Genomic DNA, 24,249 nt, shown 5'->3' on the forward strand with positions numbered 1-24,249 from the left:
CATCTGAAACAAACAAAACCACAAAACCAGTGCATACACCACCAATGTACTACATCAAAAATCGCACTAAAAAACCTTCTTTCCTTATTAATCTGAAAGAAAAAAGCAAAGTTCCAATGCAATGACGGGTCCGCTAGACTTTGGAAATCCCTCTCCACAAAGAGCCCTTCACTTATTAATAAGGAGGGCCCACTGAAACCTACGACCCAAAAAACCAATGGCCCACCAAGCCCAATGGCCCAAAAAGCCCTAAACGAGCCATCCAGCGCTCGAGGATCCTACAGATGTGATCTATTTCGGAAGCACCAACATGCCCACCAATTAATACCCAATCGGACCCGAAATGAAAACAAAATTTCTTTCTAGGAAATTTCAGGTATGTTTTCTATATTAACTGTCGATTAGTTATGTTGCCAAACTCCCGTGTTATCTAGACCTCTCTGATCCGACGACTCTGATATAATTTTGGCTCCACAACATGCGCACTGATTAAAATTCCAAATGGACCTGATGGGTGGCATTAACTGTCGCTTTATAAATTTTGGGGTCCATTTTCTAGGCTATCTATCGTGCAAATTTATGCCCGATATCTGTTGTATGTTGGCGCTCGTTGCCATCAAATATCATCTACCCTTCAACCTGCTCACTCTTTACTCCTTTCCTGTTTCCTAACATTGGTGCACTATTTGCTGCCTCCTTAGGTTGAATTATTGCTTGTCTTTCAAGCTTTGAAGATATTCCCTATCTGCAGTCATCTGTCTATGACAGTCCTCGCACAGTGTCCATGAGGGAGTCGCCTCCCACTCATAGCACTTGTTATCTCTTATACAAAGCACACCCTCATTCGCCAGACAATCTGATAGTTTGTTGGCATTTCTGCGAACATGAACAAATCTGAGTGCTCTTAGGGTCCTCAGACGGAGTTGAATACGTTGATAGATCTACAATAACCGCCAATGTTTGGATGCTTTTTTTGGTGTCGAGCCATTGCCTATCTTTTTGACCGAATTGATCGTTAATTCAGAGTCAGTCTTTATGATTGTATTGTGTAAATTGTACTCAATCAAGATTTCTAAGCCTTGCTCTAGGGCCATGAGCTCCGCCATATTGTTTGTGGCATTCTCCAAATGACTATGAAAGATAACTTTTATGCTTCCTTGTTCATCTCTTATGACTCCTCCATAACCAGCAACAGCAGGGTTTCCCTTAGAAGCTCCATCTATATTAAATTTCAAAAATCCATGGGGGGCGGTTGCCAGAAGTCCTTCCCCTCTGTTGTATGTTTTACTATCTTGCTTATGCCCTCGGGGACATGTGATTGGAGGCCCAAATGAAAAATAATATGAGCATCTTGATTACAAGTGTTAGGATATTCCGACGCATAGGAAATAGTTAAGTACAACTTGGTCTAGTATAGAGTTAGGTAAAGTGTGTTTCTTTACTATGTACATTTTGTAACTTACAATCCGACGGTCACGATATGTAGTGATCCGACGGTTCATTCTCTCCTCGGTATTACCGACACTTGATCCGTGGCTTAACACCCGATTGGTCCATGATCTCTATTTAAAGAGCATGGAGGGTCATTTGTAGGTTAACCGTGCATGAGAGAAGCTTATGTAAATTTTCATTCTTTTATTAATAAATTGCCTGAAGTGGTCGTGTTGGCTCAGGCCGTGGACTGTTTCCCTCTTTGAGGGTTTTAACCACGTCAAAAGTACTGGTGTATTGATCTATGATCTGTTTGTGAGCATTGTCCTTTGGTGTTCTGTCGAGGAACTTACCATGTAAATTCCTACATGGTATCAGAGCTATTTGAGGGCCGCGTTCGTTGGTGATCCAAATCTGAAGTCGGTAGAACTGCATCCGACTACCGTTTCCTAGATCTACTGTTATGACTGCTTTCGGGCCAAGAGGATTTCTCTGTTGTGTTGGGAGCATTTCGTTTCACACGAAAAGGTTTCCGGTAGCCCTAGCTGCGTCATTTTTAAGATCTGGAGGTATACAGTGTTTATTTGCAGTTTACAGTTATTTTCTCTCTGTTTATTTCGGTTTTCAGTTTATTTAGCTTTTTTTTATTACCGGATCTATACCTTTCATTTCTGCGTATGCTCTTTTCCCTGCGACTCTATGCGATCTGGGCAAATCAGAAACAGAAAGGAAGGATTTTTCTCATGCGTATGCTCTTTTCCGCTGCGCCTTAGTGTGATCTCGGAAAATCAGAAACATTGAGGAAAATATTTAGTTTCCAGCTAAAGCTAACTTTGAGCCGCAAGGTTATTTTTGAAAATATTTAGTTTCCGGCTAAAGCTAACTTCGAGCCGTAAGGTTCATTTTTTTTGTATGTTCGTGTTGGGTTTTGTGTTTTTTGTTTTGTAGGGAAAAAGAGCTTTCTCAAAGCAAGCACGCAAACCAAAGCATCAACCCCCCCCCCCCCCCCCCCCCTCTCTGTCTCTCTCTCACTTGGTGTAAAGCTAATTTATGAGAGTAGAGGTCTTGGGTTCAAGTCTCCATTTTGTGGGGGAAGATTTTTCATTTCCGCACATTCCCGCACTTCATCGGCGACTTCATCAAATTTTCTTCAAAAAGCCATAACTTCTTCATCCGGAAGCTGTTTTCAGAACAGTTTTTTTTGAAACAGCCTAATTTTTCGAGATCTTTCCATTGAAACACTTAGTTTCAGCATCTATAGCTTCAGTTTTTTTTTTTAAATGGAAATTCCATGCCAAGTTATTCTTGACAGCACCAACCACTTCCAATGGTGGTCCTACATTGTGGATTTACTTAGAAGTAAAAGTCTTTACAGAATAGCCACAGGCCAAGAGACCAAACCAAAAGATGAAGACAAGGAAGCTAAATGGGAAAATAGGCAAGACCAAGCACGTGGGTTGATAGGGATGTCTATTTCTCCAGATCTTAGATTCCATATTGCAGAACTTGATACACCTGATGAAGCAATGAAACAGATTACTGAAGTCTTTGGAATTAAAAATGAACTTAAAGCCCATCAACTTGAAAATGAATTGCTTACATTGAACCCCAATAATTTTTCTTGCATTGAAGATTTTTTGTCCAAGTTCAAGACCCTTAGACTTCTCTTGGAAGGTGTTAAGGTTAAGAAGAAGATAGTAGCCTTATCTACTCCATTCTTACTAAGTTGGGACCAGCCTATTCTGTGTTTGTTTCCACCTTCCATTCTACAAGAGAAGCCTTCATTTCTCAAGGACAAGCCTACAAGTCCCCTTCCTTTGATTCCTTTTGTGATTCTTTAATAAGAGAACAAGAAAAACTCTTACACCTTGGTCTTCTTCATCTTGGAAACTCTTCTAAGAAAGCGTTAGCCGCCCAGCAGCAACCAAATTCATAGAATCCTAAGAAGTTGTATCCTAAAAGGAATGGTCCTAAACCAAACAAGGGTCCTAAGCAATTTCCGCCTCAAAATGAAAAATCATTTCAACAAAATGATAAGACAAATAAAAACAAATGGAAGAAGACTGATAGACATTGCAACTTTTGTAATCGAGATGGCCACTTAGAATCCAAATGCTTTAAGAAGATGGAAGCCTTGGAAGCAACAATGAAGAAGCATAACATCCATTTGGAGCAATCTTCAACTTCAACTTCATCTTCAGGAATGGCACTTTCTGCATGTGGTTGTCAAGCATCTCAGTCTGGCTATGCACTAAATGTATCTTCTTCTTCTCATTCTCATGAGTGGCTCATTGATTCTGGAGCTTCTTATCACATGGCCAAAAACAAAGCCATGTTTTCTTCTTTAAATGATTGTAACACCAAAAATATATATGTTGGTGATGATAGATCTCTTAGTGTTGTAGGGACTGGAACTGTTCATCTAGACAATGGTCAGTTTAATGATGTATTATGTGTTCCAAACTTATCCTGCAACCTTCTATCTGTATATCAGATAACCCATTCAGGTAAAGGTAAAATCATTGAATTTTCACCTCACGATGTTGTAATTAAGGACCTAAGAGATCCTAGACAGATTTTAGCTACTGGCATTACTGATGATTCTACAAGGTTGTATAAGTTTCACAACTTTGGGTCATCAAATCTTCCCTCAGTATTTGTTGCTCATAATGATGAAGTGAGCAAACTTTGGCATGAGCGATTTGGTCACTTAAACTATCGCTCTCTTCAGAATCTATGTAAAGAAAATATGGTGACAGGTCTTCCAATGGTATCTTGCAGAGATGGTGTTTGTTCCGGATGTGTACTCGGAAAACATCATCGGGACAGTTTTGAAAAATGTGCCTCTTGGCACGCCTCAGCCCCTTTACAGCTCGTGCATAGTGATTTATGTGGTCCACTTCCAGTGACTTCATTCTCAGGCTACAAGTATTTCTTAACTTTCATTGATGATTTCTCCAGACGCACTTGGGTATACTTCTTAAAACTCAAGAGTGAAGTATTTAACATGTTCTTGGCCTTTAAGGCCTTTGTTGAAAAACAATCTCGACATCAAATTCTTAAGCTAAGATCTGATAATGGCGGAGAATATGTTAAAAACACATTCATCAACTTTTGCACTGAGAATGGAATTCAAATGCAACATACTGTTCCATATACTCCACAACAAAATGGTGTAGCTGAAAGGAAGAATCGCACCTTAAAGGAAATGGCTAATTGTATGCTTCAATCTAAAGGACTTAGTCTTAATTATTGGGCAGAAGCAATTAACTGTGCAAATTACATAATAAATCGCACTCCTACTAAGGTTTTAAAGAATATCACTCCAGAAGAAGCATGGAGCTCAATCAAACCAGATGTAAGTCACTTTCGTGTTTTTGGAAGTGAAGCATGGGCCCATATTCCAGATGAGAAACATAAAGCTTTAGAAACTAAGAGTGAAAAATGTATTTTTGTTGGATATTCTGAAGATGTCAAAGGATATAGACTTATTCCACTTAAGTCCAAAAATGTTATCATTAGAAGAGATGTAAAGTTTGCTGAAAATATATCGGCTTGCGAGCCTAGTTCGGCGGATGTGCCACCTCTCCCCATCTCTTCTACTTTTGAAAATATTTCTTCTTCAGATGATGAAAGCGAGGATGAAAATCCTCTCCCACCTTCTCAGGATCCTCCTTCAGCTCCTCAGCTTCCAAAATGGGTCCGTGCTACTCGGGATGCAGCAGGTGATCTTGCGGTGATCCTACAGATCAGCGACGTACACGTTCTCAGTTCGAGAGAGCCTCTTCTTTACTGGCTCAAGCTTCAGTGAATTATGATCCTGGCACCTTTGCAGAAGCTTCAGACCATCTAGATTGGGAAGCAGCTATGAATGAAGAATATCATTCATTATTGGCAAATGATACATGGGATCTTGTTCCTCTACCAAAGGGACGAAAACTTGTTAGATGCAAATGGGTTTACAGAACCAAGTATGGACCAGATGGGAAAGTTGATAAACATAAAGCTCGTCTTGTTGTTAAGGGTTTTCACAAGTTGAAGGCATTGACTATACTGAAACCTTCTCCCCTGTTGCCAAAATGAACTCTATCCGCCTTGTTCTTTCCCTTGCTGCCTCTTTCAAATGGGAAGTCCATCAGATGGATGTTAAATCTGCCTTCTTGCATGGGGACTTTCATGAAGAAATCTATATGGAACAACCTATTGGCTTTATACAAACAGACTCCAGCCTTGTATGTCGGCTTAAGAAATCCCTTTATGGTCTCAAGCAAGCTCCTCGAGCTTGGTATGCCAAAATGGATAACTTTCTTTTAGAAAATGGCTTTTCTAGGTGTCATTCTGACAATACTGTCTACACCAAGAAAGTGGGCAAGTCTCTTATCATTCTTGTTCTTTATGTTGATGATCTTATCCTGACTGGTAGTGATCCCAACCTTATAAACCATGTGAATTCTAGCCTTAAAAGGAAGTTTGAAATGACAAACTTAGGACACTTACATTATTTTCTTGGTCTTCAAGTCTTGCAATCCAAGGAAGGTATTTCCCTTTCCCAATCCAAGTATGCCTGTAATATTCTACGCCATTTTCACATGGAAGACTGTAAGCCAGCCCCTTCTCCCTTTCAGTCTGGAGTCAAAATTTCAGTCACTTGTACTTCTCCTGAAGTTGATGCTACCTTATACCGTCAACTTGTAGGAAAACTTTTGTATCTAACCCATACTCGTCCTGACCTTTCCTTTGTTGTTGGCCTTGTTGCTCGGTTTATGCAAAACCCATGTGAAAGTCATTGGAAAGAAGCTAAAAGAATACTTTGTTATGTTCGAGGTACAATTCAGTTTGGGATTCATTACAGTGCTAAAGCATCTCCTCTATTGGTTGGTTTCACTGATTCTGATTGGGCTGGTGACCCTGATGATCGGAAGTCTACTGCAGGTTATGTGTTCACTCTTGGTTCAGGACCTATTACATGGGTTTGCAAGAAACAAGGTGCCATTTCTCTTTCTTCAGCAGAAGCAGAGTATCGTGGTGTCGTAGAAGCTAGTAAGGAAGCCTTGTGGCTTCGTCAGATCCTGTCAGAGTTTGGCTTTCAGCAGCAACATCCAACTACACTTTGGTGTGATAATCAAAGTGCCATTCAACTATGCAAAGATCCAATCCAACATCAGCGCAGCAAACACATTGAACTGCACATGCACTTCATCAGAAAGCTCATTCATGACCATGTTCTTGAAGTGCAATATTGTTCAACAGATAATCAAGTTGCAAACATCTTTACAAAGGCTCTCACAGAGGCGAAGTTCAATAAACTTCGATTTATGGTTGGAGTTCAGGAAGTTGTCACTAAGGGGGGATAGGCTCTAGTGCCTCCTTCCTTCTCCTATTGTGTCATATTTGTAAATCCTTCAATCCTATCCCAAGTTGTTCTTAAGGGGGGATGTTAGGATATTCCGACACATAGGAAATAGTTAAGTACAACTTGGTCTAGTATAGAGTTAGGTATAGAGTTAGGTAAAGTGTGTTTCTTTACTATGTACATTTTGTAACTTACAATCCGACGGTCACGATATGTAGTGATCCGACGGTTCATTCTCTCCTCGGTATTACCGACACTTGATCCGTGGCTTGACACCCGATTGGTCCATGATCTCTATTTAAAGAGCATGGAGCGTCATTTGTAGGTTAACCGTGCATGAGAGAAGCTTATGTAAATTTTCATTCTTTTATTAATAAATTGCCTGAAGTGGCCGCGTTGGCTCAGGCCGTGGACTGTTTCCCTCTTTGAGGGTTTTAACCATGTCAAAATTACTGGTGTATTGATCTGCGATCTGTTTGTGAGCGGTGTCCTTTGGTGTTCTGTCTGAGGAACTTACCCTGTAAATTCCTACAACAAGGGGGTTCTCGGGGGGGTTGCTTTATAAGGGTGCTTACAATTTCTTTGAGTTGTCTTAAAATCTGAGCTATGATGCTCTAGGTTGAGCCCATTCTGTTCTTGAAAATTCTTTTGTTTCTTTATTTCCAAACATCCTAGATCAAAAAACCTGGGATCAGACCCCAGGCCCTGTTGACTGTTTCATTTTCTGAGAAGTCTTTCCTCCAATTCTTCAACGTTCCAGTGATGTTTCTTTCGTCCCTATCAGTTTGCCTGAAAATTGAAGCTACCCAATTCCATAAGGTGGAGGTAAAAGTGCAGAGGTTAAGTAAGTGATCCATTGTTTCTTCATGCAGGCCACATAGCTGACATCTATATGGACCAGCTAAGCCCCTTTTTCTTGGATTTTCCCAAGTCAGAACTTTTTTGTGATGTACCAACCACATGAACAGTTTGATTTTTATCAAGTGCGGGTTCTTCCATAGGTCTCCCCACGTCTTATCAGGGTTTGGAAGGTCCATTCCAGTGGCAATTATTTTGGCTTCTTTGAGGTTGAAGTTGCCTTCGTTGTTTCTTCCCCATCTTAGTTGATTAGACGAAGTCAAAGTCAAAATCTTTCTTTGTTCTAGGATCCCTGCAAGAGCATCAGCCTGGGCTTCCAAAGGGGTTTCTTCATTGTATATTAGGTCCTTCCAATTTCTCCATTTGTCATTGTCCCTCGTCTGATCCCAAAAATCACTAACCCTAAGCAACCCTTTACTGTCAGTGTCTTTTTTGAGAATATCTAGTGCTTCTCTGCATAAGTTAGGCTCCTGCTGCCAGTTGTCCTCCCAAAACCAGGCTAGGCTACATCTCTGATCTCCCAGAAACTATTGTTCTACACAATAGCTTTGTTCTCCCAGGCATTGTTCCAAATATAGGAGCCCTTGATGAGCCCTGTCATTCTGATATGGTCCCTTTCTTGCCAGTTATTTGCATACTTACGCTTTCAGAGCTTAGCCCAAGGGGTTCTTGTTTCCTTTAGCCATCTCCACCAAAGTTTTGCCCCCAAGACTTTGCTTAGGGTTTCCGGGTCATCAAGTCCCAAACCACCATGGTTTTTGGGTTTGCAGATTTTTTCCAAGCTACTAGAGCCCATTCCTTTTTCTCTTCCCCTTTTCCCCAAAGAAATCTCTTTGTATGTTTCTGATGTGTTGTAAAACTCCTTTAGGGGCAGGTAGAGCAAAAAACATGTAGATGGGTATGGTTTGTAGGACAGATTTTGTCAGTACTAGCCTTCCAGCTAAGTTCAAGGATCTGCTTGTCCATTTTCTGATTTTGTCCTACAATTTATTTGTCACTGGCTCCCAAACTTCCTTACTCAGAGGTTTCTCTGTAAAAGGTATTCCCAAATATTTGGAGGGTAGTTGATCTCTTTGAAAACCGAGAATTCTGGTGAGATTTCTCTGAATGGCAATATCAGTATTAAAAAAAAAAAAAAAAAAAAATTGATTTTGTGAGGCTTACCTCTGTACCAGCAGTTAATGCAAAATCATTCAAGATCTATTTGAAAGCTTTAGCTTCCTTGACCTTGGGTGTACCCTGCAGCATGGTGTCATCCACAAATTGTTGATGAGTTAATGTGTCCCCATTCAGGGTTAGTTTGAGACCTTGGATTCTGCCTTCCTCTTTGGCTGATTTGATCGCTTTACCCAACACTTCCATTATGAGAATAAAGAGGAAGGGGGAAAGCGGATCTTCTTGTATAAGGCCTTTTGAAGGCCTGAAAGTTCTGGATGGAGAGCCATTAAGAAGTATTGAAAAACTAGTTGTGGTAACAAGGGACATTACCCATCTTATCAATTTGTGGTCAAAGCCATAAGCTTTTAGTACCTCCCTGATGTACAACCAACTTAGCTTATCATAAGCTTTCTCTAGGTCAAGTTGTATGATCATACCCACATGCTTATTGCTCTTGAGAGAATGAACCACCTCGTGAGCTTGAATGATGTTATTGAGAATTTGTCTTCCTTCCACATATTCAGTTTGCTCCTTAGACACAAGAGTTGGAAGAAGGGGTTTGAGTCTGTTTGCAATCACTTTAGAAATGATTTTGTACACCACATTGCATAAAGTTATGGGTTTGTATCTATCAGGTGTCATAGCTTTTTCCTTCTTTGGGATTAAGGCTATGAAAGATGCATTGAGCGCCCTTAAAACTGTTTTTGAGTTTCTAGAATCCTCCACGACATCAAGGATATCTTGTTTGACTATTTCCTAGCATGTTTTGAAGAAGTCTATATTGAACCCATCCGGGCCTAGGGCTTTCCCATTCTGCATCTCTTTGATGACTTCATTGACCTCCTCTTCAGTCACTGGCCTGTTGAGATTGTAATTGTCTTCCCTGGTTACTAGTTTTGAAATGTGCTATGTGAAGCTTTTGATAAATTGTAATCTGTCTAAGAGAGGCTCCTTGGCTATACTTTGAAAATGTTGTACCAGAACAGACTCAATTTCTTTGTGGGTGCTTAGCTCCTTCCCTTGAGTATCTTTGAGTTTTACAATCCTGTTATGAGCCCTGTGAACCATGGTAGACTTGTGAAAAAACTTTGTATTTCTTTCCCCTTCTTTAATCCATTGCACTCTTGATTTTTGTCTCCAGAAGATCTCCTCTTGTTGGCATCTGCTCTCCCATTCCTATTGAAGGGAGTCAGCGATCATTTTCCTTTCCTCGGTGAAGCCATCACTAATGAGTATTTGGTTAATTCTTCGAACTTTCTGTTCAACTTCTCTTTTGTCTTTGAAAATATTTCCAAACTCATTTTTGTTCCATTCTTTAAGCCTGAGTTTGATGTGTTTCAGTGTCTGTTGCAGTAGGAACATCTTCGTGCCTTGCACTAGTATGTCTTCCACCCACCATTTTCCAATGTTGGTGATGAAGTCGGGGTGAGTAAGCCAGACATTCTCAAACCTGAAAGGTCTGTTCCTCGGAGTGCCTATGAAAGCAGCTTCAAGCTGGATAGGCCAGTGATACGAGCCTCTGAAAGGAAGGATTAAAGTAGTCAAGTCAGGGCCAGTGAGAAATAGGTCTTTCGAGATAATGAATTTATCTAGTTCAGAGGCAACCTGAGAAGCCCCTCCCCTCTTATTGTTCCATGTGAAAGTACCATTTATTGTCTCCATATCCACCAGCCTCATGTTGTTTTATAAGTTCTGGAAGGCAATGGAGTCTCTGCCTAGTATTCTGGTCCCACCTTTTTTCTCTGTAAGCGATCTGATCATGTTGAAGTCCCCTCCCAGAATCCAGGGCATCACAGGATGTCTCTCTCTCAGCTCCTCCAGTGAGCTGAAAAGCCTAAGTTTGTCTTCAAGATTTTGAGGACCATAGACATTTGTGATCATATAGAGTTCCTTGTCACCCAAAGGTTGGATAACCATTGAAAGGTAGTTCGCATCTAGGATTCCATATTTTTGTGGATTCCAAAGAGTAAGAATCCCTTGTTGTATTATTTGCTTTGACTTCTAGATACTTGTACTTAATAAGCCATTTGCTATGTAGCTTTATTATTTTTTCTATTGAACATTTTGTTTCCTGTATAAACACCATATCTGGTTTTTCTTCTTTTATTCTATGGCTGAGATTTCTTTGTTTTCTTTTACTTCCTAGTCCCCTAATGTTCCAGGTTGTGAGCTTCATTATGAAAGGTTTGTAAATGAGTAACTAGTAAGATCTTTCATCTTGCCTGAGTTTATCATGAGTTTCCCACTCTGTTAGTAGCTCATTCTATCTCTTCCTTCCTCTTTTGTTGCCTCGGTTCTTGGTAGGGTGTTCTGATGTTACCTCCATCAGTTTTACCCCTCTATTTTCCTGGTTGTCATGGTTCCTTTTGATTCCAGCAGCCTTTGCCTGAGTTCTCCAGAGGAAGAGTTGTTTCACTCTGTCAAACTCCTCTTGTGGTAGAGAATCAACACCTCTATTGGTTCCCTGCTCAAGGAACTTTTCTAGATCCAGATTCTCCCTCTCAATAATCTCCTGTAGTTCGTGGTCCTCCGTCCCAACTTCACTGGGGTCATTTCCTGGTCCATGCCCAGCTCCATAGTGTTTGGCAGATCCTCCCTTAGTTTGTTGTTTTCATGTGTGACCTCCATGCTTTCATCTTTTTCCTTCTCTATAGAATTATCCTCTGGTGTTGTGTCCGTTCCATTGTCCCCACCTTCTTCTTCTAAAATCTTGAAACTACTATGACTTGGTTGCTTACTTTCGCTAGGTTTTTTTTGGTACCTTTTTCCCCCTCCTTTCCCTCTACCTCCCGCCCTTGTGAAGCCTCCAGGGTCTTTGCCTGTGTTAGGTTTCGCGTTGTCTTCTAACTTGTTAAGTGGGCAGTCTCTGACGAGGTGTCCATGTTCATGACATTTGCGGCATCTGAATGGGACATGCTCATAATCCACCGCTTGCACCCATTCTTCATCATATACTTTTAGAATAATTTCATCTGAAAGTGCTCCTGATAAGTCCATTTCTACACATATGCATGCGAAGGAGGTATATTTGCCTCGCAGAGTCGTGTCCGATATTTTCAAAAAATGACCTAATTTATTGCCTATGGCTTTTAAGGATTCAGGCAGCCAATAATCTAAAAGTAGGGAGTAGAGTCTAATCCATACCGGTACCGAGGTGAATGTTTCTCGCTTCGGGACAAAATTCATCACCCATTTTTGCATGTAAAGTCCTGCAGTAGCATAGAAATATGGTCCCCCTTCGAACACTCTGTCTTTATCTTCTAGGTTTGTGAAAACCACTATGAAGAAACCCTTGGACCCAAGATGAAGGGTTATTTCTCCTTTTGGCTTCCAGTGATTTCTTATCCAAGTGTACAAAGCCTTCTCCGTTGGCCATATCCCCATAAATTTGCAAATGATCGCATATGTTGCCATGTGATCTCTGTGCGCTTGTAGTGCTGGATCTCTTAGGACAACCCGGGTTTTGATAGTTGACCTAGGTTTACAGGGTCCAGTCACAGTCTTTAACTCAGTTCTCTAACTATTGTCACCTGTCTTCTTCCCTTTTCTGAATTCCTCGTGATTCTCCTCCTATTCATGATGTTCAGTACTTTTAGACATTTTTTTTACTTATTTTCGTCGTTTTTGCCTCCATTGGCTTTTTGAATAGATTCAGATCTGCCCCCTTGTTTCTGTACGCTACTACTTGACTGTAGGAGGGAGTGGAGCTCCCCCCTCCTTACCCCTCCATTGTTACCAGCTCTCGCCCTTTATTCCCTGTTCAAAACCCTCGCTCTCGTCCTCCTCAAAAGTCCTCCAAATCTTTGAACAATCAAATCAATGCGTTTAGTGCACGTAATCAAATAGGATTAGAAATCATCTACATTGAAATCAATGCATGTAATGCAAGCAATCAAATAAGTTTAAAAAACAACATCTACATTGAAATCAATGCATCTAAAGCAAATAATCAAATAGGATTAAAAATCAACATCTACACTCAAATCAATGCTTCTAGTGCAAACAAACAAATAGGATTAAAAACCAACATCTACACTAAAATCAATGCATCTAGTTCAAGCAATCAAATAGGATTATAAATCACCATCTACACTAAAATCAATGCATTTAGTGCAAGCAATCAAATAGGATTAGAAATCATCTACATTGAAATCAATGCATCTAGTGAAAGCAATCAAATATAATTAGAAATCAATATCTACATTGAAATTAATGCATCTAGTGCAAGCAATCAAATAGGATTAGAAATCACCATCTACATTGAAATCAATGCATTTAATGCAAGCAATCAAATAAGATTAGAAATCATCTACATTGAAATCGATGCATCTAGTGCAAGTAATTAAATATCATTAGAAATTGATATCTACACTAAAATCAATGCATCTAGTGCAAGCAATCAAATAGGATTAAAAATCACCATCTACACTGAAATAAATGGATCTAGTGCAAGAATATTATTCCCTCTCCCCCCTCCATCTATATCTATATCTCCCTCCATCTCTCCTTATTTGTCTCTCTATCTCACCCCCCCCAAACACACACGCTCTCTCACTCCATATCTATCAATCTCTTTGTTCCTCCCTCCCTTTCTCTCTTCTTCCCTCTCTCTTCACCTTCCATCTATATCTCCATCTCCCTCTGTCTCTCTATATCACCCCCAAAACATACACTCTCTTTCTCCAATATATATCTATCACCCCCTACTCTCCCTCTCTCTCTTCCCCTTCTCTCCCTCTCCCTTGTTTCTATCTCTCTTCCCTCTTGTTGTCCTCTTTCCCTCTCTCTCCATCTTTCTTATCACTCCCTCTCTCTCTCTGTTTTTCTTCTTACCTCCCTCTCTCTCCCCCTCCAACTCCATCTCTCTTGCCCTACCTCTCTCCACTCTCTCACATCCTCTCTCTCTCTTCCTTCCTCCCTCTCGCTTTCTCTCCCACCTTTATCTCTCTCTCTCCACCTTCCAACTCTGTTATTATATGCCTCTCTCTCTCCTTATCTCCCCTCTTCTCTCCATCTCTCCTTTGTCTCTCTATCTCACCCCAAAACATACACACTCTCTCTCTCCATCTTTCCCTTATCACTCCATCTCTCTCTCCACTTCTCACTTTGTCTTTTTTATTCCCTCCCTCTCTCCCCCTCCAACTCCATCTCTCTCCTCATATCTCCCTCCCTCTCTCTCGTCCTTCCTCTCTCTACCTTTCTCTCCTACCTCCCTCTCTTCCCCCATCTCTCTCTCCCTCTCTCTTCCATCCAATTAATCAAATAGGATTATAAAGCATCTACATTGAAATCAATGCATCTAGTGAAAGCAATCAAATACAATTAGAAATCAACATCTACATTGAAATTAATGCATCTAATGCAAGCAATCAAAAAGGATTAGAAATCACCATCTACACTGAAATCAATGCGTTTAGTGCAAGCAATAAAATAAAATTAAAAATCATCTACATTGAAATCAATGCATCTAGTGCAAGTAATCAAATATCTTTAGAAATCAACATCTACACTAAAATCAATGCATCTAATGCAAATAATCAGATAGGATTAGAAATCACCGTCTACACTGAAATCAATGCATCTAGTGCAAGAAATATTCTTCCCTATTTCCCCCCTCCATTTATATCTATATCTCCCTCCATCTCTCATTTGTTTCTCTATCTCACCCCCCCCCAAACACACATACTCTCTCACTACATATCTATCAATCTCTTTATCCCTCCCTCCCTCTGTTTACCTTCCATCTATATCTCTATCTCCCTCTGTCTCTCTATATCACCCCCAAAACATATACTCTTTCTCCAATCTATCTATCTATCACTCCCTCCTCGCGCTATCTCTCTCTCCCTCTCCCCCATTTCTATCTCTCTTCCCTCTTGTTTTCCTCTCTCCCTTTCTCTCCATCTTCCTTATCACTCCCCCTCTTTCTCTCCACCTCTCTCTCTCTATCTTTCTTCTTATCTCCCTCTCTCTCTCCTTATCTCCCCCCTTCTCTCCATCTCTACTTTGTCTCTTTATCTCAATCCAAAACATAAACACTCTCTCTCCATCTCTCCCTTGTCACTCCCTATATCTCTCCACTTCTCACTCTCTATGTCTTTCTTATTGCCTCCCTCTCTCCCCCTCCAACTCCATCTCTCCTCTTCTCTCTCAAGTCCTCTCCCCCTTTCTCTCCTACCTCCCTCCCTCTCTCTCTTTCCAATCCTCTCTTCCCCCATCACTCTCTTCCTATCTCTCATCCTTCCTTTCTCTATCTTCCCCTCTCTCTCTCCACCTATGTTATTATATCCCTCCCTTTCTCCTCTCTCCTACTCTCCCCACTTCTCTCCATCTCTCCTTCTTTGTCTTTTTATCTCACCCCTAAACATACACACTCTCTCTCCATCACTCTCTTGTCACTCCCTCTCTCTCGCTACTTCTCACTCTCTGTCGTTATTCTTCCCTCCTCCTCTCCCTCTTTCTCTCTCTCTCCAACTACATTTATTATATCTCTCCGTGTCTGCTCTCTCCTCCTCTCCCCCCTTCTCTGTTGGGTCCTTATAATAATAGTGATTACCCCATTATTATTGTAGTTGTATCCCTCATTAATATTGTTGTGCCTCTATTGTCCCCATATTGTTATTACTGTGCTCTATAGAATCTCTCTATTGTTATTTTTGTGGCTTTATATTATTATTGTTAGGTCGGCTGGGTTATATTGTGACTCCTTAGACTCCTATATATAGAAAGGAGGTTTTCTCATTTGAATCATCCAAGAGTTGTTCATTTATGTAATGTAAAGTAGGTTGTCCCCTCGAAGAGGCTGAATTCTAAGGCGTTGATCTATCTTTTCTATCTTTTTCTTGAGTTGGTTTCATAACATTTGGTATCAGAGCTTTGGATTCTAGGGTTTCGCTGCTCCAAATAGGTCATCGTGGCATTTTCGCTATAACTTCTTTTCTGCGACGTTTCAGAAGCTAAAAAAAAAACCCATTTGAGAAAAAACTGCGCTAAACCTCGGGTCCGAATTTCAGAGCTTTTCGCACTATATTTGCGAAGATATGATCTGAGAAAGTTGGTCTTTTTGCAGACTGTTGAATTACATTCCAAACAGGTGACCTGGGGAAAATCGTCATAACATTCTCTCTGAGCATCAGATTGAAATTTCGTAAGAAGGTACAGAAAGAGGACGGACTTTAGTTTCCTATTATATATTTTTCAGAGCAAAAGGTTGAAACAGTGACTCGTGGCACGTCGTACAAGTTCATTCTACTGAACTAGTCTATAATCAAATCACTATGGGAGATTTTGCATAACTCTTCCTTAGAGAATCCAATTTGGATCGCACTGGTGGCATTGGAAAGAGGACACAAAGGGCTACTGCAAATTGCAATTTCAGAACTAGATGATCCGAAAGTACAGAGATACATCAGAGGCAATATCGAGCTCCTACAAAGTGAAAAAAGGTGTGTAGATTTTTTTAAATTTTTGCTTAAGCTTGGTTTGAAAATTTATTTTAAAGGAATTCAAAGGGCATAGTAGAGCATTATTATCGGTAACTGATACCCTGAGGAAAGAAAATGCAAACACTCAGTAAGCAACCTGAAAGCTCTAACATGACTCATGAAGAAGAGGAAGAAATGCTACATGATATATCAAAATTACAAGACCAAGTGCAACAAATGTCACTCTCACAAAAGCTAACAAAAGCTACGATAAATGGCGTGGAATCTAAGATTAAGGGTGTGGAAGCTAAGATGAACGATTTGAAAATAGATTTGAAGAGAGACATGGCAGATTTGAAGACAGATTTGACAAATTTTCTACGAGAAATACTTACTAATGGTGGAAAAGTAGTAAAGGAAACTCATGATGCGAACAAAAGAAATGTTAATCATGATTTCATAAACTTTAATGTGGGATCGAAAACCCACCATATTCCAAAAATCGATATGAGGAAGTTTGATGGCAAGGATCCCGCAACATGGATATTACAAATGAAGCAAATTTTCAATCTCAATAATGTGCAAAACACACAAAAGGTACGTATTGCAACTTTATATTTGGAACCAAATCAGTTTGTATGGTATCAATGGCTTTGCTCTCGTAAACAAATTATCACTTGGACAATTTTTACGAAAGAATTGACAGCACATTATGAGAATACAAAAAGCAACATTTTTTTTAGTCAATTGATAAGTCTCAAACAAATGGGTTCAATAATGGAGCACATTGAGGAGTTCCAAAAATTGAACATAAGAGTAAAAAAAATTCCAGAGGAACATAAGATTGATGTGTTCATAAGGGACTTTAAAGGATAATATCCAACATGATGTTCACCTTTGGGAACCTAATTCATTAGAGAAGGCATGCAAGTTAGCAAGAAAAATGGAAAGCAAAATTATGGCAACCAAGAAACATACCACTCACGACTATAAAGATGAAAGTGTTGTTGCCCCTAGTCTTCCACAACCTATAAAGTTGACACCACAACAATTGGAAGAAAAAAGAGCAAAAGGGCTTTGTTACAGTTGTAATAGCAAATACATTAAAGGTCATAAGTGTGCTAAGAAGAAATTATTCTACATAGATTGTGAAGAGGAAGAAGAAAATGAGCAAGAAAGGTCAAAAGAAGACGATATACCCCAGGAACAAAGTCTAGATAAAGAAGAAATGAATCCGACCATATCTTGTAATACATTGGCGGGAATTACCACTCCTCAAACCATTAAGATAAAAGGACAAATCAAGAAAAAAAAAGGTAATAGTGTTGATTGATTCAGGAAGTACCCACAATTTTATTCATTGTAAGGTAGCAAAAGAATTGAATTGCTTCTTATATCTAGCACCAGAGTGTCAAGTGATGATTGCAAATGGAGGAACAATAAATTGCTCTGGAAAGTGCCATAATATCAAGCTATCCATTGGAGAATATATATTGACTAGCCCAATGCTTTCCATTCCAATGGGAGGCGCTGATGTTGTACTAAGAGTCCAATGGCTACAATCCTTGGGTACAATAGCTTTTAATTTTCAAGAACTTTTCATGAAATTTTCTGTGGAAAGAAAGGAAGTTGAATTAAAAGGTATTACAGGGAAACCAGGAAAGATAATCAACTCTAACGATATGACAAAGCTTCTAAAAAAGGAACAAAGAGGTGTAATTGTACAATTATGTTTGTTAGATGTTTCCACATTGGAATCATCTATTTCTCCAGATCTCCAAAAAGTTTTGGACAATCATTCCAAGGTATTTGAGACTCCCAAAGGTCTCCCACCTATTTGTGATCATGATCATGCTATTCATCTGATTCCAAGAAGTGTTCCTCCAAACATTAGACCGTACAGATATCCCTATGCCCAAAAGAGTGAAATTGAACGTATGGTTGCAGAAATGCTAGAGGCTGGTATAATTCAACCAAGTCAAAGTTCTTTCTCTGCTCCAGTAGTATTGGTGCACAAGAAGGATGGATCATGGCGCATGTGTCCGGATTATAGAGAACTCAACAAGCTCACTATTAAAGATAAGTTTCTCATTCCTGTCATTGATGAATTACTAGATGAATTGCATGGATCAATTTACTTCACCAAGTTGGATCTTCGTTCAGGATATCATCAAATCAGAATGAAAACTGAATACATTCCGAAAACAGCATTTAAAACTCATGAGGGTCATTATGAATTTTTTGTCATGCCTTTTGGCTTTTACCAATGCACCTTCAACATTTTAAGGTTTGATGAATTCCATTTTCAAACCATTCCTTAGAAAATTTGTGTTAGTATTTTTTGATGATATACTAATCTACAGCAAGTCTTGGAAGGATCATGTTGAACATGTTGACAAGGTGCTACAACTATTGGAGGAGAAACAATTATATGCAAAAAGATCCAAATGTTACTTTGAAGTACAAGAGGTGGAATATCTGGGTCATATTGTATCTCATGAAGGAGTTAAGGTAAACCCTAGCAAAATTAAAGCCATTAAGGAATGGAAAATCCCCACATCCATAAAGCATCTGCGAGGATTTTTCGAGTTGACAGGGTATTATCGCAAGTTTGTTAAAAATTATGGGAGAATAGCACCACCTCTAACAACATTATTGAAGAAAGATGCATTTTCATGGACTCCAGAAGCAACAAAGGCCTTTGAACATCTTAAAGAGGCAATGTGTCAAGCACCAGCTTTAGCTACACCGGACTTCACAAAAACCTTTATTGTGGAATGTGATGCTTCAGGAAATGGAATTGGTGTTGTTTTAATGAGATGAAAGACCCATTGCTTTTGAAAGTTGTCCAATCAAGGGAAAGTTTTTACACAAAGCTATTTATGAGAAGTAAATGTTGGCAATACTCCATGCACTTAAGAAATTGCGACCCTACCTAATGGGAAGACACTTCAAGGTAAAAACGGATCATGATAGCCTTAAATACTTTTTAGAACAAAGATTATCCTCTGAAGAGCAACAAAAGTGGGTCACAAAGATGTTGGGTTATGACTTTGAAATCATCTACAAAAAAGGGAAGCAAAATGTGTTGGCAAATGCACTCTCAAGAAAGGATGAGGATGTGGAAGCATTGTTGTGCACCATTTCTATTATCCAACCAGATTGGATAAATAAAGCAAGGAAGGAATGGAAGAATGACGAAGAGGTGTGGGCACTTATTCGAAAGTTACAACAAAATTCCAGTACATCTGATACATTTCGCTGACAAAATGATTCGTTATGGTACAAAGATCACTTATACCTCTGTAAGAATTCCCAGCTAAAACAAAAAATTCTTATGGAATTGCACACTTTTCACTTAGGAGGGCACTCAGGATTTTTAAAAACTTACCACAAGGTTAAGAAGGAATTTTTTTGGGATGGCCTTAAATCAGATATTCAAAAGTTTGTGTCGGAATGTTTGGTTTGCCAACAAAATAAAGTTGAAAAAATTAAGACACCAGGTGTATTACAACCTTTATCCATTCCAAGCCAACGTTGGGAGGAGGTTTCAATGGATTTTATCACAGGTTTACCCAAGTCTGAGGGAAAGAGTGTCATCATGGTGGTGGTTGACAGACTTACCAAGTATGCACACTTTTGTGCATTATCACATCCATTTAAAGCCAGTACAGTTTCTACCGCATTTATGAAAACAATTCAAAAGCTACATGGAAACCCAAAGATTATTGTAAGTGACAAAGATCCCATTTTCACTGAAAATTTTTGGACAAAATTATTTTCTTGTCTTAGTACTCAGTTAGCTCATAACTCATCTTATCATCCTCAATCTGATGGGCAAACTGAGATAATAAACAAATGTTTGGAAGGATATCTTCGTTGCTTTGTATCTGATAAACAAACACAACGGGTCAAATGGTTGCCTCTGGCTGAATGGTGGTATCACACTTCCTTCCATACAGCAACAAAAATGACCCCATTTATGACACTTTATGGATATTAGCCACTATCCATCACATCATATTTAAAAGAAAATTCTAAGGTTCAAGTCGTGGAACATCACATCGAACATCAACAACAAGTCCTCCAACTCTTAAAGGATAACCTCGTGTTGGCACAGAATAGAATGAAACAAGCAGCAGATCAACATCGCAGCGAAAGAAGTTTTGATGTAGGTGATTGGGTATTCCTACGGCTACAACCATATAAGCAAATGTCCCTCAAGCAAGCTAAAAAGGATAATAAATTATCACCAAAGTATTATGGTTCGTACAAGGTGTTGCAAAAGATTGGTACTATGGTATACAAATTGGAGCTTCCTGCAGCTTCTCGATTGCACCAAGTTTTCCATGTTTCATGTTTAAAGAAAGTTACTGGCGACAAGCTCCCAGTTATCAGAACTTGACAAAGAAGAAAAATTATATTGTAACCAGAAGCAGTCACAAAAATAAAAACTCGACAGCTACGAAATCAATCAATTTTGAAGATCTTATCAAGTGGAAGAACTTATCTGCTGAAGATTCCACATGAGAGGATGAAAATTTTACACAGAAGCATCCAAAACTACTCAAGCGTTGAGGACAACACTTTTTTTAAAGAGAGGGGCATGTTGAATCCCTATAGCACTAGTGATTATCCCATTACTATTGTAGTTGTATCCCTTATTAATATTGTTGTGTCTTTATTGTCCCATATTGTTATTACTGTGCCCCATAAAATGTCTCTATTGTTATTTTTGTGACTTTATATTATTATTGTTAGATCGGCTTAATTATATTGTGACTCCTTAGACTCCTATATATAGAAAGGAGGTTTTGTTATTTGAATCATCCAAAAATTGTTCATTTATGTAATATAAAGCAAGTTGCCCCCTCGAAGAGGCTGAATTATAAAGCGTTGATCTATCTTTTCTATCTTTTTCTTGAGCTAGTTTCATAACATTCTCTCCATCACTCCTTTGTCTCTTTATCTCACCCCTAAACATACACTCTCTCTCCATCACTCCCTTGTCACTCCCTCTCTCTCACGACTTCTCACTCTCTGTCTTTCTTCCCTCCCCCTCCAACTCCATCTCTCTACCCCTCCCTCTCTCCTCTCTCTCTCTCGCCCTTCCTCTCTCCCTTTCTCTCCTACCTCCCTCTCTCTTCCCCCCATCTCTCTCTCTCCACCCTCCAATCCTCTCACTATACCCTCTCTATCCCACCTCCATCTTTATGTCTCCCTCCCTTACCCTTCTCCACCTCTCTCACTCCTCTCTCTTCATTCCTTATCCGCCCTCTCCTTCAATTTATCTCCATCCCTCCACCTCTATCACCTATATGTTTTCGTTCTTCCCTCCCATATATATCTAGAGTTAATATGTATCATGATATATTATAAAATAAAAAATTTAATGTTGTATTAGTCCAAAGTTATTAAATTTAATAATATTAATATTATAATATACTAATATGAATATTAGATTTAATAATAAAAATAATATTAATCTTTTAATATTAATTATAGGGTTAATAATGATTTTTTGAATGATATTAATAATAATTTTGTCCACGGTATTTGACCCATAGACTAATTTTTGGTGTTCTTAAATATAAAGATATTTATGGAGTAAATATAAAAAGAGGCTCTATTTATTTACCATGGTATTTGGCCAATAAATTTGATATATAATTAGATGTTGATTTCTAATTTTATTTAATATATTTCTATTTATTTAACATACCATTTTATATCTCTTTATATCTATTTATTTATTTGTCAAATCTCTTTTACAAATATGGCATTTGGGCCATGGTATTAATAATAATTTGTCCCATAGTATTTCGCACATAGTTTTCACCTAAATAAAACTCTTTTTTGAGTTTTTGTAAATGTAAAGAGGTTTATATATTTATTTATTTATTTACCCTACCTTTTATTTATTTATATTTTTATTTATTTACCATACCCTCGAGTAGGTATAAAAAGAGGTTTTACTTATTTTCCATACTTCAAGTTTATTTATATTTTTATTTATTTACCATACCTATTTTTATTTATTTATCATATCTCTTTTTCGTGTTTTTAAACCTCTTCATATTTCAAATTTATATTGTGTTTATACATAATAATAATTAGATTGATTTTTAAATAGGACCGATATTAAATTAAAAATGTTAAATGTTTAGGTTTTTCAGTAGGGCCAACCCTACCCCTATACTAAGCTACATAATAATAATTAGATTGATTTATAAAACCAATATTAAATTAAAAATGTTAAATGTTTACATTTTTACGTGGGACCTACCCCACACTCGATACCTACCCCTATATTAACCCCATACTAAGCTTGTAGAGCACTCTCCTACCCCATACTAGAGACCTACCCCATACTAAGTTGTAGAGCTCTCCGACCCCATACTGGAGATCTACCCCATACTAAGTTGTAGAGCTCTCCTACCCCGTACTGGAGACCTACCCCATACTTAGTTGTAGAGCGCTCATAATAATAATTAGATTGATTTTTAAGTAGCACCAATATTAAATTAAAAATGTTAAATGTTTACGTTTTTCCGTGGGACCTACCCTACCCCTATACTAAGGGACATAATAATAATTAAATTGATTTTTAAATAAGTCCGATATTAAATTAAAAATGTTAAATGTTTACATTTTTACATGGGCCCTACACCGCACTCGATACCTACCCCTATACTAACCCCATACTAAGTTGTAGAGCGATCTCCTACCCCGTACTGCAAACCTACCCCATATTAACCCCATACTAAGTTGTAGAGCTCTCCTACGCCGTACTGGAGACCTACCCCATACTAAAGTTGTAGAGCGCTCTCCTACCTTGTACTGGAGACCTACCCCTCTACTAACCCCATACTAAGTTGTAGAGCACTCTCCTACCCCATAGTGGAGACCTACCCATACTAACCCATACTAAGTTGTAGAGCCTAACCCCATAGTAAATTGTAGAGCCCTCTCGACGCAATGAGCAAACAAAAATTGGCCATTCATAAATCATGTTTAAAACAAAGTAAATTTCAATTCATAACAATCAACACTCTGTACTATATGTGACATATACCATCACTAAACCATGGCACTCTGTACTATATGTGACATATAACATCACTAAACCATGGCATGAATCTGACAAGCTGCAATGAACAAAGTCGAACTTTAGATAACACTCCACTTTAGAAGGTATCTCAGTTTCAACTTCTAACCATTGGTGAAGTCATCACCCCCTCATGACCCTTGAATCAAAATGAGCAGCGTCAACTATGCAATGATGAAGCAATTGGCAAGGAAGACGACCAGAGCCACGCAGACAAAAATATAGTAAAATTATTGAGTTAAAAAGGAAATGTCATTCATAAAGTATGTTGAAAACACAGAAAACACAAATAGTCAATTTCCATTCATAGCAATCAATATTCTGTACAATCTGTGACATACAAAATGACTAAGCCAGGGCATAAATCCAACAAGCTGGAAGGAACTAAGCAGAGAAACAAATCCACTCCCCTTTAGAAGGGTATTTGAGTTTCAACTCTTTACCAATGGTGAAATCATGACCACCTCATTATGCATGAACTAATATGGAATAGTCTCATGACATGCAATCATGAAGTAATTCGCAAGCAAGACAACAAACAAAGATATCATAAAAATGTTATCCAAAATCAAGACTTGCACCGTGAATTTCACAACAATAAATGTTAATTCATCAATCTAAAGTCATGCAATATATATTTTGATATTACTAAAACAGACATATTCAAACAAAAAGTTTGCTGGGGAAAATTAGAAAAATGCAGTAGCCTAAATAATAAAAAGGCCCTTTTCTGGCAATCTGGTGTGATTATTTTGGATGGATGGAATTGCATTACATAATCAGTTACACCAAATATATTAAAGGGAACTGAATCAATTTCTGCATTAAAAACAACAATTTCATATGATATGTGATTGAATTCTAATGATGGCAGACTAGAAAGGGTCAAGATTGTAAAACATTTAGCCTTTTTCCGA

This window comes from Pinus tabuliformis, chromosome 9 (genome assembly GCF_031772625.1).
Source record: "Pinus tabuliformis cultivar Carrire ecotype Pingquan chromosome 9, CPIR1, whole genome shotgun sequence".
NCBI lineage: Eukaryota > Viridiplantae > Streptophyta > Pinopsida > Pinales > Pinaceae > Pinus > Pinus tabuliformis.